We start from the raw sequence: 16,655 nt of genomic DNA, 5'->3' as shown, positions 1-16,655 counted from the left end.
AAAAAGAACTTGGACAATTATGTGTAATGCGTCTTCTAGTGACTCTTGCCATAACAGTACATTTATTTTTTAAATGTAAAGTGTTTTGCTATTTGACTTGGACAAAACCCTAGTACAATGTGCTCAAACATATGGGAATTACTTCAAAATATTGAAAATACAGCAGTGTAATGGTATATATAGTAAACTGGTTGTGCATTATTCAAGTGAGAGATAGAATATGGAGTGGCCAAAGGTCATGTGGCTCATATGTTTGTCTACATACATATATTCAGATGTCCCAACCATATATTGAACTGAGTATCTTACCTGTGAATTTACTTGTATATGAGAAAAGTTAGTGGTTTAGATTTACAGATTACAGGAGTTAAATTTTTTAATGTTGCTAAGTGACAGAGGAAATGTAAAAGCAAATAGAAGAACTTATCTGGGACATTTTTTAAAAAAATGAAGAACATTAAGAGGAAGAACACCAGAAAGAATGAAAAGAGAAACAAGTGAAAGGGAGAAGGAAATAAAAGTAAATAAGATCCTTGAAACCAGGGCTGCATGCATAATGAAGCTGGGAGATCAGAACTCAATGAACAAAGAAAAGGAGACTAGAAGAATAGAAAAGTGATGGAGAAGACCAAATACCATATAAACACAAAGGGGAAAAAAGCATCTGCTTTTGTCCTAGTTCACAAAGTAGCCTGCTTTAAAATGAGCACTTACAGTTCACAATACAAGAAACTACTTAAAAAAATTCTAGGGTAGCATGCCCCCTGGCATCCCTAGATTAGATTAGACATCACTCAAATACTACTCTTTGTTTCTCATTCCGGAAGAAACTAACGTAGCTGCATTGCAGGGATACAACCATCTATATTCTTTCTACTTCTATTTTTGATCAAAAACTGTACAGTTCCATAAAAGAGAAAAGGGAATACTTAGGTATATTCTATTGTAGGTGTACCCCAGGGGAGGTTTCTTTGAGACTATTCTAGAAGAAAACAAAATAATAAAAATGAAATTTAATCCTAGGTTCTATTTTTCATGAGGAAAAAAGCAAGATTACTCCTGATAGCTGTGCATATTTATTTCCAGGGATCTGTAAAACTGCATACTCTATTAAAGAAAGAACGAACTTTTTTGGAATCAAGGTCTAGATCATGCAATGGACTTTTGCACTAGCCTTTTATATTTGGAAATGGAGACAAATCCTGCTTTTGTTTTCAGCTGTGTGTACACATAGTTAATCTATTTGCTTCCAATGGAGTTACTCCACATTTACACGAATGTAAAGGAGAGGAGAATTTGGCCTGTGGTTTAAATCCTACATAGTTTTGAGCGTGGGTGGATATTTCACCTATGTTGCCTGCCCACTATACCTGGCTCAAACTAATGATAATACCTCAGTTTTGTGGGCACAGATGCACTTATCCACTTTAAAAAGGGGGCAGGGGGAATATCCATAAAATATGTTTTTATAAGGTATTTTTACATTTCATGGGGACATTAAGTATTAGGCCTTTTTCTTCCAAAGCAATTCAGGAATAACTCCTGCGATGTAAAATTGGTTTAAGTGAAAAGAGAATCAGGACTACTAGAATTATTCCAGATTTACCATGAGCGCAACTAAAAGCAGAATGTGGCCACATCAGACAATGTGGTAAACTGTTACGTTATTTCAATGAATGGAAAAGTCTGATGACAAAGTTCTCTTCAAAAACCATCATACTTAACAAACACAGCAAACAAGCACAGAGAGAGGGATTACAGCTAAGGAATTACACAGAGAGACCAAATGTATGAACAATATAATGGAATAAATCTGGTTTTGAACAACCATCAAGTGCATCAACTAGCTCACATAGCATGTGACTGGGAGGGTGTAATGTATCCATAATATATTCACAGCTGTGCCTCTCCAACCAATGTATATTTTTATGTAGGGATTTTTTTAAACTAGTAATGTAGCTTTATGATTAAAGTTCGTACGAAAGGAAACACGAGGTTATTTATTGGATGGAGTAGTAAGGGTGCCAAGGCGTGTTCACCATCACATGCTGGAATCCGTGACACCATCGGTGTTTCTCAGACTTGAATAACCAGATAGGTTTGGTAACTGTTGGTAAATGGTGACTTTTTCATGGCAATAACCTCCAGTAGCTGCACACTGGGGGAGTTTTTTTAAAATATTACAGAATTTCTTTCAGATAAATAGACCCATTTATTACAAAGATAATATTTTTATTGTTAATGTCATGAAACAGGCTGACTTACCGAAATTGTAAGAGACCAGAGGCTACTTAGTCAATTTAGAAAATTTAAAATTAAAAAAAAAAAAGTTGTTACTCTTTTTGTATTTTTTTATCGGAAAATTTTTTGCTTATGCTTAACTTCTAGCAATTTAATTTTAATTTTCAGGAATTAGCTACAGACGCTAAATAAGAGACTAACAGATACGAAGCTAGTCTCAGCTTCGTTTCAGGCAATGGTCATTCTTGTTAACTGACTTCAAAGGGTAGTATTCTGCTCAGGCATCATTGTCAAAGCAATGTCAAGACTGCCTTGAAATGATGTTGCCTTGCACTGTACATGATCTACAAGGTTCCTATTACTGTCACTGGAAGAAAATATCTACTATTTTCAGCCTCAGTAACAACCTTCCTTTAGCCAACAGCATTTTCTTGTGATAAGATGATCTCTCAGTACCCGCACTTGTTATCTTAGGGTAAATTGGGAAAATGCTGTCTTACTAATATGCCAGATGTGCAAATTGGAGAGTATTTGAGTACCTGCACTCAGATAATAGCCTTTTACACCCCACTTTTCCCAGGTAAAAATTCTTCACTGCATTTCAGCTTTAACTTCTCAACTGGAATCAACTAATATTAATTCTACTACCATGTTTGTAGAACATTTACTCTGTTCATTCCATTTTCTGATTTCAACAACATAGGTATATTTTTCCCCCATCCACCCACTGATTATCTGTAAACATTAGTGAAATGGTACCCTAAACTTTGTGTAGGTTAAAAGTTTACACCATTCATACTTGGTCCTTTTCACTTCCCATAAGTGATTCTTTTCTTACAATGTTTTATTTTAAATATGCCATATTATGCACTGTTTTGTAATAAAGTACTAACCCATTTACTGATTTACTGGAATGTATGTCAGTTGCAATTTCTCAAGTGATCACAAAAAGATATAAAAATACTTTGTCAAGAAAATAAAAAATTTCAGAAGCCATGCTAGCTGTGAAATATGAATTTGGTAGTGGTTTCTGGTAATTAGGGGGTAGTACTGTTGTATTAATTTAGATGAAATAAACGGGCCAAAGATATTAAAATAACCTAGTCATTGTCCAACCTTAAAAAGTGTTAAATGAGATTTGGGGTTTGGTATACGTAGACCTCAGCCTGCTTAACACCATGGCAAACACACCATGAAACATCCTTTTAATCTTTTATTAAAGATAAAGAACAGAAGGAAAAACAGTTAAAGCATCTGAAATGTAAAATTTTAAATAAGGCTTTCATTTTAACATTTCTTGTCCCCTTTCCCTTTAGCTGGAGAGAGTTTTGGAAGGAAAAACTCCCTTGTTTGACCAGTCTCTTAGATGGTATCAAAGATGGTAATAATTGATCTTTTGGGTAAAAGAGAAGAAGTTAGTTGCTATAAACTGGAGCTGTTGTTGCTGCTGCTGCTGTTAAAGCCCAATTCCATATGATCTCAGAGGGTGTTTGGAACTCAGCCGGCACTGGTAGAGGTGGTGATGTTGTCTGGATCCCTGTCTCATGCCTGGTCTGGCCAGGACATCTCTCAATATCAGGATGATGAAAGCCCAGGATCCCAGGAAACAGTGGGGGTAGCAACCAGGACCCCAAGATGGTGAATCTCGCTCCAGTAGCCTCCATCTTTTTCCCCCTCAAAATGTCTTTATTTAAGGACCCACAAAGGGAGTGGAGAGTGGAATAGCCCACCCGCTCATTATTTTGTCCACCAATTAGTCCTAATATCTGACACACTAATTTTGGTTTACTAATTTCCAGTTCCACATCTTCTGGGTTTTTTACCAAGTAGGATTTTAAGATAGACATTGAGTTATATCAGTAGGCCTTTTTGTTTAGATTAATTCAGCTTTTCTGTCTCCCTTTCGTACCTTATGTTGTTATAGGTTATTGAGACATTTTATTAACTTTTATGTACTTTTTACAGTTGAGCTTACAATTAGGGTAAATTTTTCATCCCCATTATTACAACAGTACCTTCAGTACAGCACCTTTAGGGAGTTTTTTCATATGCTCCATGAATGACTACTGTTCTATCATCCTTCTGACACACAGTTATTAATTTAAAACGTAGAAGAAAGAATGTTGCTTTCTGAGCCTCTAATTACAGAACAAATACAGATGTAATCATAATTACAGCTCATGTATCTTCAGGACAGGATATAGACTTGAGTGTCTTCTTATGGCTCAACTAAGGAACAACTATAACTGTCTTTCAGTTTTACAGGCAGAAAACAGTCTAATGCTTAAGTTGTAACTTAAACTCATGAAAGCAAAGAAATTCAATTAATTCTGTCATTCTGTGCTTTTCTCCTAGTTGTACTTTTGCATTTTCAAGATCTCCCATATATACCAAATGTATTGCAACACAGGCAGCAATTGTTAACTACAAAGATATATGTCTTCTCAGTAATGAATGGCAGGATTTAAAGAACAATATTACCAGCTCTGATTGGCTGCTTATTAGGATGAAAGCATTAGATCTTAATGGCTCCAAAATGGATATGATAGTGTATTGTATAAAGGAATACAGTCCTAATTTGGAGTTGGGGGTCGACTTCATTTCTTTTAGACTTTCATTCTCTAGTGAATCCTCTGAGTCTGATCTCACTTAAACTGGTTCTATAACAGTGCAGCTCAATGGAACTCAATGGAGCGACTCCTGATTTACACCAGTGCAACTGACAGCAGAATCAGGCTTTTCATCTGCTAATTATTCACATTTTGGCCTTTTAACACCAACCTATCCAAATCAACTTTTTTTCAAATTTTATTCCCCACCCCCTCGCCCCCGATAATCCAAAAGATGCCAAGTATCCATAAGGAACTAATTTCTGTGGCCTAACTGTAACTATTTGCAGTTGGTATTAGCATTTCCATTACAAACTAAGATGATCTGCATACAGCGCTAATTCACTGGAAAAAGCTATTATAATGGAGTAGCCAAGTTGTGATTTATAAAGTAAATTCAGAGTTAAGGTTGCTATGGTTTTATAAGCCTGTTGCTGTTTGCATATGCACTCCTTTCATAATATGATGAGATAATACAGTATGAAATATTACTGGTAAGTTTTTATTGTACAAGTATGGGTTAATGTGTAAAATAGTAAAATATTTCAAACATTGTTTATATTACATTTCCAGATTAATTTGATAATTAAATTTTCAATGTCAGTATTCAAAATTAACCCCCCAAATTGTGTGTGTACAAATGTTCATGGGCACAGAATCCATATGTTTGTAGATAGCTTAGTAACCAATCTTCATATGCCAAGCCCTGTCTGTTTTACCAAATGCAGATTTTGTTTGTGTGACACTGTGCAGTTGTGGGGTCTGGCTTTCAGGCTGGTTGTAAAACTGATTCCACCATATGAGAGCATCACTGTCCAGTTGTCCAACCACTGATGGGGTCCAGCAACGTGTCTAAAACTTGTTCTGTGGGGAGTCATAGGTAGAAAAGAACTAGAAGTAAGGTGGTGCATATTTAGATAAATCATTGGATTATTCAATCAAGATATTTCAACATAGAAAAATATTACAAATGGGGTGTATGTCCAGGAACATGCTTCCTCACTTTTTATTTATCTATCTAGGTAGCTGTAAGTGAAATACGCCTCCTCTCTATCTATCTATCTATCTATCTATCTATCTACACATAAAGATGCAATACCTGTTTTCATTAAAATTAGAACAGTGATGATGAGGCTGTGCTAAGAGACCTAGTCACCAAAAACCTGAGCAGCTTTTCAATTTTGGACTGGGAAAATATAAACTGAAAGCAAGATACCTTATAAAGCCTGCGGAGGAGGTTGAACAGCAGTGACTGAATCCTTCTGGCACAGACACATAACTGTAACTGTTTCTTTTGGCTATTCCAGATAAACAGGAAAAAGATTAAATGGAAAGGAATGGCTTAGCTAGACAGAACAAAGAATGTAAGGGACTGAAACCAGAAAATTGTTTTTGCAATATAAATTATATAATTATCCCTCAGTTTTCTGGTAACCCAGGTGCAACTTATGGTCCCTTGTCTTAATTGTTCAACAAAGGCCAGGAACAGACAAGCTATGACAGCCTTATTTATTTCATTTCAGAAGAGGCAAATGTGATCACTGGGTGGGCTCTAAACCAGCACTTGTATTTTTGTTCCCTGATTTAAGTATTTTTCTGAACCTTAGTGTTCTTATATAAATATAGCAATAGCATCACAAAAGATTTGTTTGAAAAAAGGAATGAGACATAATATACAGTGTTACTTTAATTATACATGTACCTCACCAACAGTATATTCATTTAAGGGGACTTGAACTAAGGCCCCAGTATAGCAAAACACTTAAACATGTGTTTAAGCACACGACACTGCTGACATGCTTGAAGTTAAGCCTGTGTTTCAGTGCTTTGCTGAATCACAGCCTAAATGCAGCTGCGTGTTTTATGTTCTGATCTGACTATGCAATGATAGATCATCCATTCTCAGGTAAGCATGAAAACGTTTGGAGGACTATTGAACACTAAGAGGCAAATTCTGTTCTCAGTTAATGAGTGTAGATCTTGCATAATTCTGAGCCTGTGTAACTGAGAACAGAAGCCAGCTGTATGAATTTACCCAGTAAATCAATACAATGTTGTATAGCACAGGTTTTCTGTCTCTGAATACAGTGGGAAAATGTAGACGTAATGGCCTGTGAAGTCCCATTTTCACCAATGCTCAACTGCAGTAATGTTGGTTGGCACACATTTAGTTCTGTAAGGTGTTTTATAACACACCTTGTGTGTCTTTATCTATCACTATGTTAATGAGGAGATAATCACCACCAGCCTTTATATTCCACATTTATTTTGTTTTTGAAACCCTCCCAAATTCTAATACTTGGACACTAATAGGGGACCATATAAGCATCTAGATAGACAAATATATAGATACTACTTTAAGTCCTATATTGCTTAGCATAGATTAGTGGTTTTGACCTATAAAGCTTTAAATAGCCTGAGATTTATGTAGTGGAAAGACTACCTCTCTTCCCTGTACAATACTGACATCTTGGTAATTAGCAGAGGCACCCCAGACAGATCCCCACCAGAATTAGCAAGAGGGAGCAGGGGGCTGGGTGATCTCCCTAAGGCCCTGTCGGCTTTGGAACTTGCTCCCCCAGTCTGAAACACTGACAGTTTATCAACCTTCAGTACATTCGTCAAGACCCATTCAAGAGGGATCTTGTGGCAGATTGTAAAGATCATATGTATATTTTCTGATATGTGTCAATTATTAATGAAAAGTGGGGTTACGGGAGTAGCCTGGTTTTATAACTATATTTTTTAGAGTACTCAAGGAACACCTAGAGCAAAGGCTACAGGATACTTTTCACTGAATGTACAAATCAAAATAAATAATCTTCTGAACATTTTAAACAACTACAAACAGATTGGATGACTTAGGGTTCTGAAAACAGCCCCTCTGGGTGACATGGGGTCTGTTACAAAACTTCCACTGACTTTAATGGAAACAGGATTAGGCCCTGGATCACTCAGGGTCTGATTCTGGGAGATGCTGAGCTCCTCTTGCAAGTTGCTGAGTTCTCTCAACTCCCATTGAAGTCAAATCACATCTCAGAGGAAGCATTCAGCACCTCTGGTCTGGGCCAATACACAATAAGCAGAGCCATATTAAAATAGCTTTGAATTGAAGTCAGACCAGAGGAAAAAATCTTACTATGAATAGAAGAATAAGTATGCCCCCTGAAATGATTAAATTGGCAGGTACTCTGCTGGCACTATCTAGGAAGTAAAATTCTTTGCTAGGTTAGTGCCTCTTTTATCGACACTCTGGGCCAGATCCTCAGCTGGGTATATTCCATTGAGCTCTAGAAAACTGAGCCAGTTTATACCAGTGAGGATCTGATCCCATGCTTTCTTGTACTGTGGTTGTCAAGTGTTAAACACAGACTCCGAAAGATACTGACACTTACCTCACCTCCTCGTTTCTGGAGAAATATGTCAAAACTAAAATATAGTCACAAAACTAAAGAAAACCATCTCGTTATTCAGTTCCTTCAGAAAACTGAACTGGGTTCCATATTTTCCTTAGACCAAGCTGAGAAAAAGTCTGTAAAAAAGGATAAATTGCATTCTGCCACTCTGCCCAAACAGTATAGATAACAATATATGAGAAGATACAGGCTTTCCCATTTTACACTAAGTCTCATATTATTGATATGGATGATAGGATAATACTTTGCCTTTTATAGTGCATCTCTACAAATGTGCAATACAGTTCGCCTCTCAACACCCCATTGAAGTAGAGGACTATTATTAACCCCATATTGCAGCTGTAGAAGTGGAGGCAAAGAGAATTCCTTCACCATCTTGCCCAAGGGCCGAAAGAAAGGCGGGTGTAAGTCCTGAGCGAGTCTCAGAGCTGGTCTCTTACACCTTCTATGGGTATGTCTACACTGCAATTAAACACCCACAGCTGGCCCGTGTCAGCTGACTCAGGCTCGCAGGGCGTGGCCCAGCGGGCTGTTTAATTGCAGTGTAGATGTTTGGGCTCGGGCCCCTGGGAGGGAGAGGCTCTGGGACCCCAGGACTGGGATGGGGGAAGGGTCCCAGAGCCTAAGGTCCAGTCTTAGCTTGAATGTCTACTCAGTAATTAAACTGCCCTACAGCCTGAGCCCTAGTCAGCTGACATGGGCCAGCCACAGGTGTTTAATTGTCATGTAGACATCCCCTTACTGACTCCTTAGGCTATTCTCACAGCAGGGCATCAGTTGGAGGTTGCAGTTCACTGGCCACACTCATTTTCCCCAAAGCCATTCCCTCAAAATATCTGCTATGCAAGGAGGATGCAAAGGGCATAACATAAAGCTACTCGAGCAGGTCCTGCACCATCCAGAGATGTCTCCATGCTGTGGAAAGCTGTAGGATGCTAGTTAAGTTAGCTTTAAAGCTGCTTTGCAGTGGTCAAAATCTGGCTGTGTACATGTAGAATTAAATTCTATGTCCTATGCCAAGGCAGTTTGGGAGGCAATGAAACACATTTTTATGACACAATTAATGTGAGATTGCCTGTGTCTGAGCATACAGGCTTGCATGCTATGAACTAGGCATAGACCTACTTTTAGGGAGAAGAGGAGGAGGAGGAGTAATATAAACGATTTGTGTGTCCTTCTCCACTAGGTTTGTGGTGGAGTGCAGAGACAATATTCTAAAGCTGGCCCTGGTAATATGTATTTATATAAAACCAAGTGACGCTCACATTTTTGTTTCTAATGCTAAGCTCCAACTGTATATACACAAACACACAATCTATTAATGTACTACTAATTAATTGACCTGATATTCAAAGATTCTGGACTCCCAGACACAAATGGTGTCTAACAATGAATGCCTTGATGTGGAATGAAGTGCCTATTTTTAGGTTCCCACATTATTAATGCTTTGTTTTCATTTTTAACTATTCTTTGCAAATAATTAAGATTCTGACTGCCATTTCCATTGTACTGGCAACCAATAATATTTATGTTCTTTACAGGGTCTGTTCACTGAGTTTTATGTGAGAAAGGGTCAGACACACAGTACAGTGCATTGCTTTGAGCCTATCCAAGAGAGAGAGAAGAAAAATCCACATAGCTAAGCTTCTTTGAAAAATGGTTCTTGTATCTACAAACAAAAATCAAATATTCTAGATGTTGAAGATGGAGCAACAAATTGTATTTTCTTTGCTAAGAATATGAAAGGTACTACTTCTTCACCATGTACATACCTCTCAATTTCTCTCTAAGCCTTGTCTTTTTTCATAAGGTAGAATTTGGTCCTCAAAATAAATACACAGATAGATCAATGGATGATGCATTTGCAAATGAAAACAAATGGTTAAGAAGACTGTTTCAGAGAGATTGAATTTAAAAATTGACCTATACCTAAGGATATGAAACTTCAAAGACTTGCTGGGGCCAAGTTAGCTTTGCACCTTTTTTAAACCAAGGTACCGCATTATGGCCTCTGTTACTCCTGTGCACCCTCACGATTTCAGTGCAATTGCATGGATGTAACTGAGATCAGAACCTGGCATGGTGTATGTTTCCCATTACAATTTCTGGGCCAGATTCTGATCTCAGTTACACATGTATAAATGAGGCGTCCCTGCACCGAAGTCAGTGAACTTACTAGGATAAGTGTGATCAGGACTAGCTCCACTCTCTCGACCCACTCTTTTTTTCATCTATCTTCTGATATGACCTTTCCTCCCCTTTTCTCACAAGCCATTTATCTACTTACTATGGTGATACAGGGTAAATATCTGAGCACTTTAGGCGCTTTTTGTATATTTGTTTTTCTGAGCGCTTGTCTGTCTACATCCTCAAAACACTTTACAAACATTAAGGGCCTAGTCCTGCTCCCATTTAAGTCAATGCTTTTCAAAGTCCACAGAACCAGGGAAGGAACTCAGGAGTCGCTAGCTCCCAGCCCTATGCTCACTTCACTGACACTACCTTCCTAATGCTGTATTTGTTTGAGCGGGTTTTGTAAATAGTACAAAATCTGATTGCATAAGGTGACCTGTTTGCTACTTTGCTGATAGATTCATATTATAAAGTTTTATTTCATGTGACATTGCTGTGGATGGCTTTCCGGCATGCTTTTTGAAAATAATTTTGCTTTGGAATTTAAGGCTTATTTTAAGTTCATTTTTAAAAGGACCAACAAAGCAAAACATTTAACAATACCTCATGCTAGCTTGAATGAGAAATGTTTAAATAATTGTATTCATTCTGGAACATGTCAAGCAATCCACTTGAGAGCAATAGGACCAGATGTCATTTTTCAGCATGCTATAGGGCAAGAAAGAAATGGATAACAACAAAGCAGTCCTTCCTAATGTGGACTAAAAATAATATGAAAAGAGCAATAATTTTACTGAATATTCTAGAACATACCCAAATTACAGTAAACCTTCTGAAAACATAGGTCCTAATTCTTTGTTATTGTCAGATAGAATTTTACTAAAAGTTCTGATTTAGAAAATAGCAGCAGCCGTAACATACACTGAAATCCTCAGTGCAAAAAGAAAATGGATTCATAGTTACGGAAGAGGCACTTGTTACTGGTACAAATCAAACACGCACAGACTGGCACCAAGAAATAATCAGATGGGGTCACCGTGTTAGCCCTTGGTACATATACGTTACATTTAAGAATGGCCAAGATTATTTGTCTAAAAAATAAGAACTAGCCTGAACATTTGCACTTACTTTGAAAGGAACACTTCTCCCCCTACTCTTGATTGACGGGCTCTCTCTCTGCAGCTGATGTTGCTTCTGCAGCTCCATTCAAAGGCTTCACTATCAGCAGTGATCCAGAGTGTATAATGCAGAAACCTTGTATAAGATGCAATGAGATTTCTGGGGTACCCGTGAAGCAAATTAGCCCCCAAATCACCAAAGCACTCCACTTCCTCCCAAGGCTAAGTGCTCTACAGTTTGTAAGGATGTGTATTTGTACTCTGAGTGCACACTGAAATGCATGCTCATGGTCTTGCATATTTGAAGGCATTTGGGCCCAGTAGGCAGTACAGAAGAGCGCTTGCATTTGTGTTGATATGGAGGGTGGTAGGCTGCGGTGTCCATTGAGGAAGGAGATGTTTAGACATCCTAAAGATAGTTTGTTTGTTTTTTTAAAGTTTGTTTGGTTTTATTTTCAGCAACTTTTTCACATTTTACTTGTGTGTGCCATGATTTTGGTAAACAAAAACAACCCAGCCATTTCTGGTAAAATGTGGAAACTCTGTGGCATGTTAGCTATCTACAGAGTAGACTAGAAGTCAAGGGGCCAGATTCTGGCTCCCTTTCCAGCCATTTTGTCCCACTCTGGCATTGCAAAGAGGCCAGAAAGCTGTCCTAACTGGATAACTGAGGCTTCCCCCAGGAAGGGTGTTTCAGGGGTATGGCCAGAGTGCGCTGCACTCCAGCAATCCCTGAACAATATAACAACTCCTTAGAAGTCATTCAAGCCAGCAAAATTAAGAGCTCTGAGTACTGAACTGAACCCATTTTGATCCTTGGCAGTCCCAAGGAGCAGGGGAGTGTAACAGTGATGTAAAGCCACCTTTGATCTCTCTCGCCACAGCTACAATTATTAGAGCTGTGTCATGGCTGAATAGCGAGGCCAAAGCCTTTATTTGTTTATTGAGGGAATCATCCAAAATCCATGATGACATTCCATAGGAAACTTGAGGCCAAACTGGAAGGAGCTGAGGGTACGTGGGCTCAAATTCTACTTATAAATCCAGGTCCTGAATTAGAGGAAAGATTTCCATAAGGAGTTAGGGATTAGGAAAAGGAAACACAGGACCAGCTGAATGCCCAAGTTCAGGGCTAGTTATTTTTAAATACAGAGGGAGAGTCTAAAGAGAGGACACAGTATGCTAGGGACTAGCACACTAACCATGAGAGAAACAGATGACAATCTGAAGGCCCAAGGACAGAGTCTTTTTTATTCCAGTCCAAGCTGCTACATGAAACGATAGGTGACAGGGCTGCTGTGCTGTAAATGCACTGTTTTCTGGGTCACAAACTCTGCTATGAGCAAGTAAATGAAATGTGCTATGTGCATATAACCAAATGAAACGGAATGAAAGAGAATTCTTTTGAATGAGTTTAGAGCATAGTGACTTCCAAAGGTACACACGTTTTATATGTACACATAAATTAAGTGCATTGTGCATGTCTAAGGGCATGTCTACACTTACTGGGGATCGATGCTGTGGTGATCGATGCACCAGGGGTCGATTTAGCAGGTCTAGTGAAGACCTGCTAAATCAACCCCATATCACTCTACTGTTGACTCCAGTACTCCACCGGAACGAGAAGCATAAGGTAAGTCAAGGGGAAAGTGTCTCCCATTGATCTAGCATGGTGCAGACACTTCAGAAAGTCGACCTAAGCTATATCAACTCCAGCTACGTTATTCATGTAGCTGGAGTTGCGTAACTTAGGTCGACTTACCCCCAGAGTGTAGACATAGGCTAAGTGAGGTCTTCTCTACATTGTGTATAGATAATGGAGACAGTTGCCCACCATTAAGGTGATGATTGAGATACATTGGAGGAACATTATGGAGAAGTTTTGCAGTGTTGTTGTTTCTGCTACCGGTCCTGCAGATTCAGAGAGGAAGACAGGAAGTCAACCTTAGATTATAAATTCTTTGGATCAGGGACAGTCTTTTTGTTTTGTGTTTGTACAGCGCCTAACACAATGACTGAAGACCTTTGATGCTACCACAATATAAATAATAATTAATAATAAACCTTTCACAAGCACTTAGGTCAAAATTTTGAGTGTGCCTAGAGTTGGACATCCAAGTCCATATTTAGGCACCTAAATAGATGAGCTGATTTTCAGTGGTGACAAAGAAGCCATAGCCACCAATCCATTGTTTTAAATGTTTGTTGCAGGAACAAACTCAGCAACTCTGAAAATCAATAGAGTTACTCATGATTTACATTTTGTGAGATCAGAATGTAGTTCCATGTATCTATTTCTATCCTAAGCTTGACAGCTGTATTAGTATATTACACTGACTCTAACCAAATATTGTGACTTGCAATATAGATTCTATCATATTTTTCAGAACTGCGCCACGGCTTCAAACATGATCAATAATTACTAAATATTGCAGGTAGACATTGTCACAATGTTTGCCGAGGTCTTCATTTTTGAGAATGTAAAGAAACACTGTTTAGCAGCTGAACACAGTAACAGAGGTCTCTCTTCTTAATTATCTGTTGCTATTTCCAGACTATCAAAATGTTGTAGCACTTGGACGAATATATGCTGTGTTGCACTGTGCACTGAAGTGCATAGGATATGTAGCAATTAGGAAACTCTGAGTTACAGAGTTTGGATCAGGAATTAGCATCCTTTGATCTGGTTTGAAGTTATTGCAAAGATTAATACAATATGCAAAATTTAAATCTAGATTGGATTTTTTCTGAAATTTAGGGGAGGGGCTAGGATCCAGGATTCTAGGTCATGTTCATCTCTATTTGTTAAAGTCCTCTCTAATGGAAACACTCATGTATGTGTCATCATTATTTAGAATCTATTTGCTTATACTGATTCTTTGGTCTCATGAGAAATAATATTTCTTACTATGAAATTCCCTATGCCGTTTTTTAAAGTAGCTTTAATAATAAAAATGTTTAGCACTTATGCAATGATTTTCAACTCTAGATAACCAAGTACTTTATAAAGATGTTGAGGTATTGTTATTCTCATTTTACAGATGAGGAAATGGAGAAGCAAAGAGGCCAATAGAAGCAAAGAGGACAATAAGTCAATGACAGATCTTGACTTGCACCAAAACAATGGTTTTTGACTCCCAGTATGGTGCTCTCTCAACTGGACTATATCTGACTCGCTTTAGGTTGCTTCTTACATTAAATTGCTTACATGATATTTTTTATTATTAAAATGCCTACTGAAGTTATAGTGCTTTCCAGCTCAACTGAAAGCCCATTGTGTCAGGAGAAAATCCATTGTAAATAGGATTGTTGTATGACAACCAGTATATTAATTCCACTCAAAAATGAATACTGCCAGCATGTCTGTTTCAGCAGAGATTTATGTAGTTACAAAAATGTTCCAAAAATTAGCTAGTGTGCATGTCAAGTAGCTAATTTTAAAACACTGTGACTTAATTATTTTTAGAATTGTTTTGGGGTCAAAATATTGGGCAAATATTCAATGCAGCTTGTGTAGTGGGGTGAAGTTAAAGCCTCGTTTGTACTTCTCTGATCCTTAGGAACAACTGAGAGCAGCCTCAAAACTTGTAGGATGTGTTTTTAGAAGGGTTAGAGATGGAAAGATTTTAATTATCTATGCCTTTATATCAGATTAAATTTTTGCATCAGAACTAACATCTTTCAAATCAAATTGTAGTTTGACCTACTTTGAAATTTACAACTATTAAACCATGAACATCAATGGATAAATTAATTATAATTATTCACTTTAAACTTTTAAACTTATTTCTTCATTATTCTATTCTATTGTATTCTATATAGGTGCTTATATTGCACTCATTACTATAGTGTCTTCCAGTAATGTGTTCAGCAACATGACAACACATCTGCCATGTGGTGTTTGTTCTCTCATTTGTTCCATGAGTAAGAATAACTGACGATAACAAAACTTTAGTAACCAGAGTCTTTGCTAGCTTAACTCCATAGACTTCAAGTAAAAATTCTTCCCTGCCCTTGTAAAAGACATTGGTTTTATCCAATAAACATGGATCAAAACTCTACTGAAGTCCATTCAGAGACTAATTTACTAATATGGTCGTATATGTCTTATTGAGCTGTAGCCTAGAAAAAAGTAATGTTTTGTCTGTAGTTTCCATTTCATTTATAAAGATGGCACACTTGGCAGGAGTTCAGAAGAATGAGAGTTGGAACTGGGAAACTTGTCCTTTGTTCACTATTAGAAATGTAATGTGTAAAGGGCACACACTGATGCTCTGAGTCTTATATAGAACAGTAATCAGTGCAGCTGACCAGAAAACAAAAGAGGATTTAAGTAAATAAATAAAACAATGCAGGAGGGGTTAAAAGGGTTTTTTGTTGCTGTTTTATATTTTGTTTTGTTTTGCAGTACATTGTGTCATGGATTCTCTTTTTTATTTTCAGTTCATATACTGGGAAAGATAGATTGTCTCCCACAGACATAACAGAAATGATAAACAAATTGGAATCTAACAATGAAGATATAACTAGGAAAAAGAAACTGAAGTTATTTAAATGCAGGAGCCAAAGTTAAAGATTATTATTGTGCAGCCAAACTAAAATCTCTTTCCAAGAAAACTGCAACTTGCAGATCCAAAGAAATTCCAGGTTAAGCTGCTCATTCTGTCCCTACCTCAACTCACTACTAGCCAGATGTTGAACCTTCCTACCTACTGGTGCAAGGGAATAGAGCTGGGTGTAAAGTGTCTCTTTGCTCCCTTGTGCTTCTGTACTCTAATGTTGTTTGCAGCACATGAGAAGGAGCAGGTTCTGAAGAGCCACTACATCCCACCTCCTGGAAGTGGGCCAGAAGGGTTGGAGGTAGCTCCTCATCCTTACCATAGTTATGTCAGATGTGTAGAATAGAGACTTAGTGCAGTTCACTCAGTCTCCAGACCAACTAGGAGACTAGGAGGGAGATTGTAACTTCCTGAGTCACAGTCTCCCAGCCCAAGCTGCTCCAGAAGCAGCACAACAGTGCACAACCCTTTACTCTGAACAATTTATACTCTGACAATCTAGCCCTAAGTCTGATTCTGATCTCGCGTACTGTATTTTTGTTTTATACCCTGAAGCTCTGTTTACTTCATTGCAAACAC

The 16,655-nt window shown here is 37.8% G+C and overlaps 1 long non-coding RNA gene across 3 annotated transcripts in view; it reads left to right on the top strand.

Moving 5' to 3' along the window:
- Window positions 1-15,576, top strand: part of LOC128845062 (uncharacterized) — a 56,325-nt gene extending 40,749 nt beyond the window's left edge. For 2 of the 3 annotated variants that reach the window (XR_008446609.1, XR_008446608.1), the window contains 2 exons: window positions 9,808-10,012; window positions 14,559-15,576. This is a non-coding gene — a long non-coding RNA (uncharacterized LOC128845062). The remainder of the gene's footprint in view (window positions 1-9,807; window positions 10,013-14,558) is intronic. The other variant, XR_008446610.1, reaches the window with a different exon arrangement.
- Window positions 15,577-16,655: the final 1,079 nt, after the last annotated feature.

Source organism: Malaclemys terrapin, chromosome 11 (genome assembly GCF_027887155.1).
Source record: "Malaclemys terrapin pileata isolate rMalTer1 chromosome 11, rMalTer1.hap1, whole genome shotgun sequence".
In the NCBI taxonomy this organism is placed as follows: domain Eukaryota; kingdom Metazoa; phylum Chordata; order Testudines; family Emydidae; genus Malaclemys; species Malaclemys terrapin.
The sequence above is the reverse complement of the archived record's forward strand: the minus strand, read 5'-3'. Positions and strand labels throughout refer to the sequence as shown.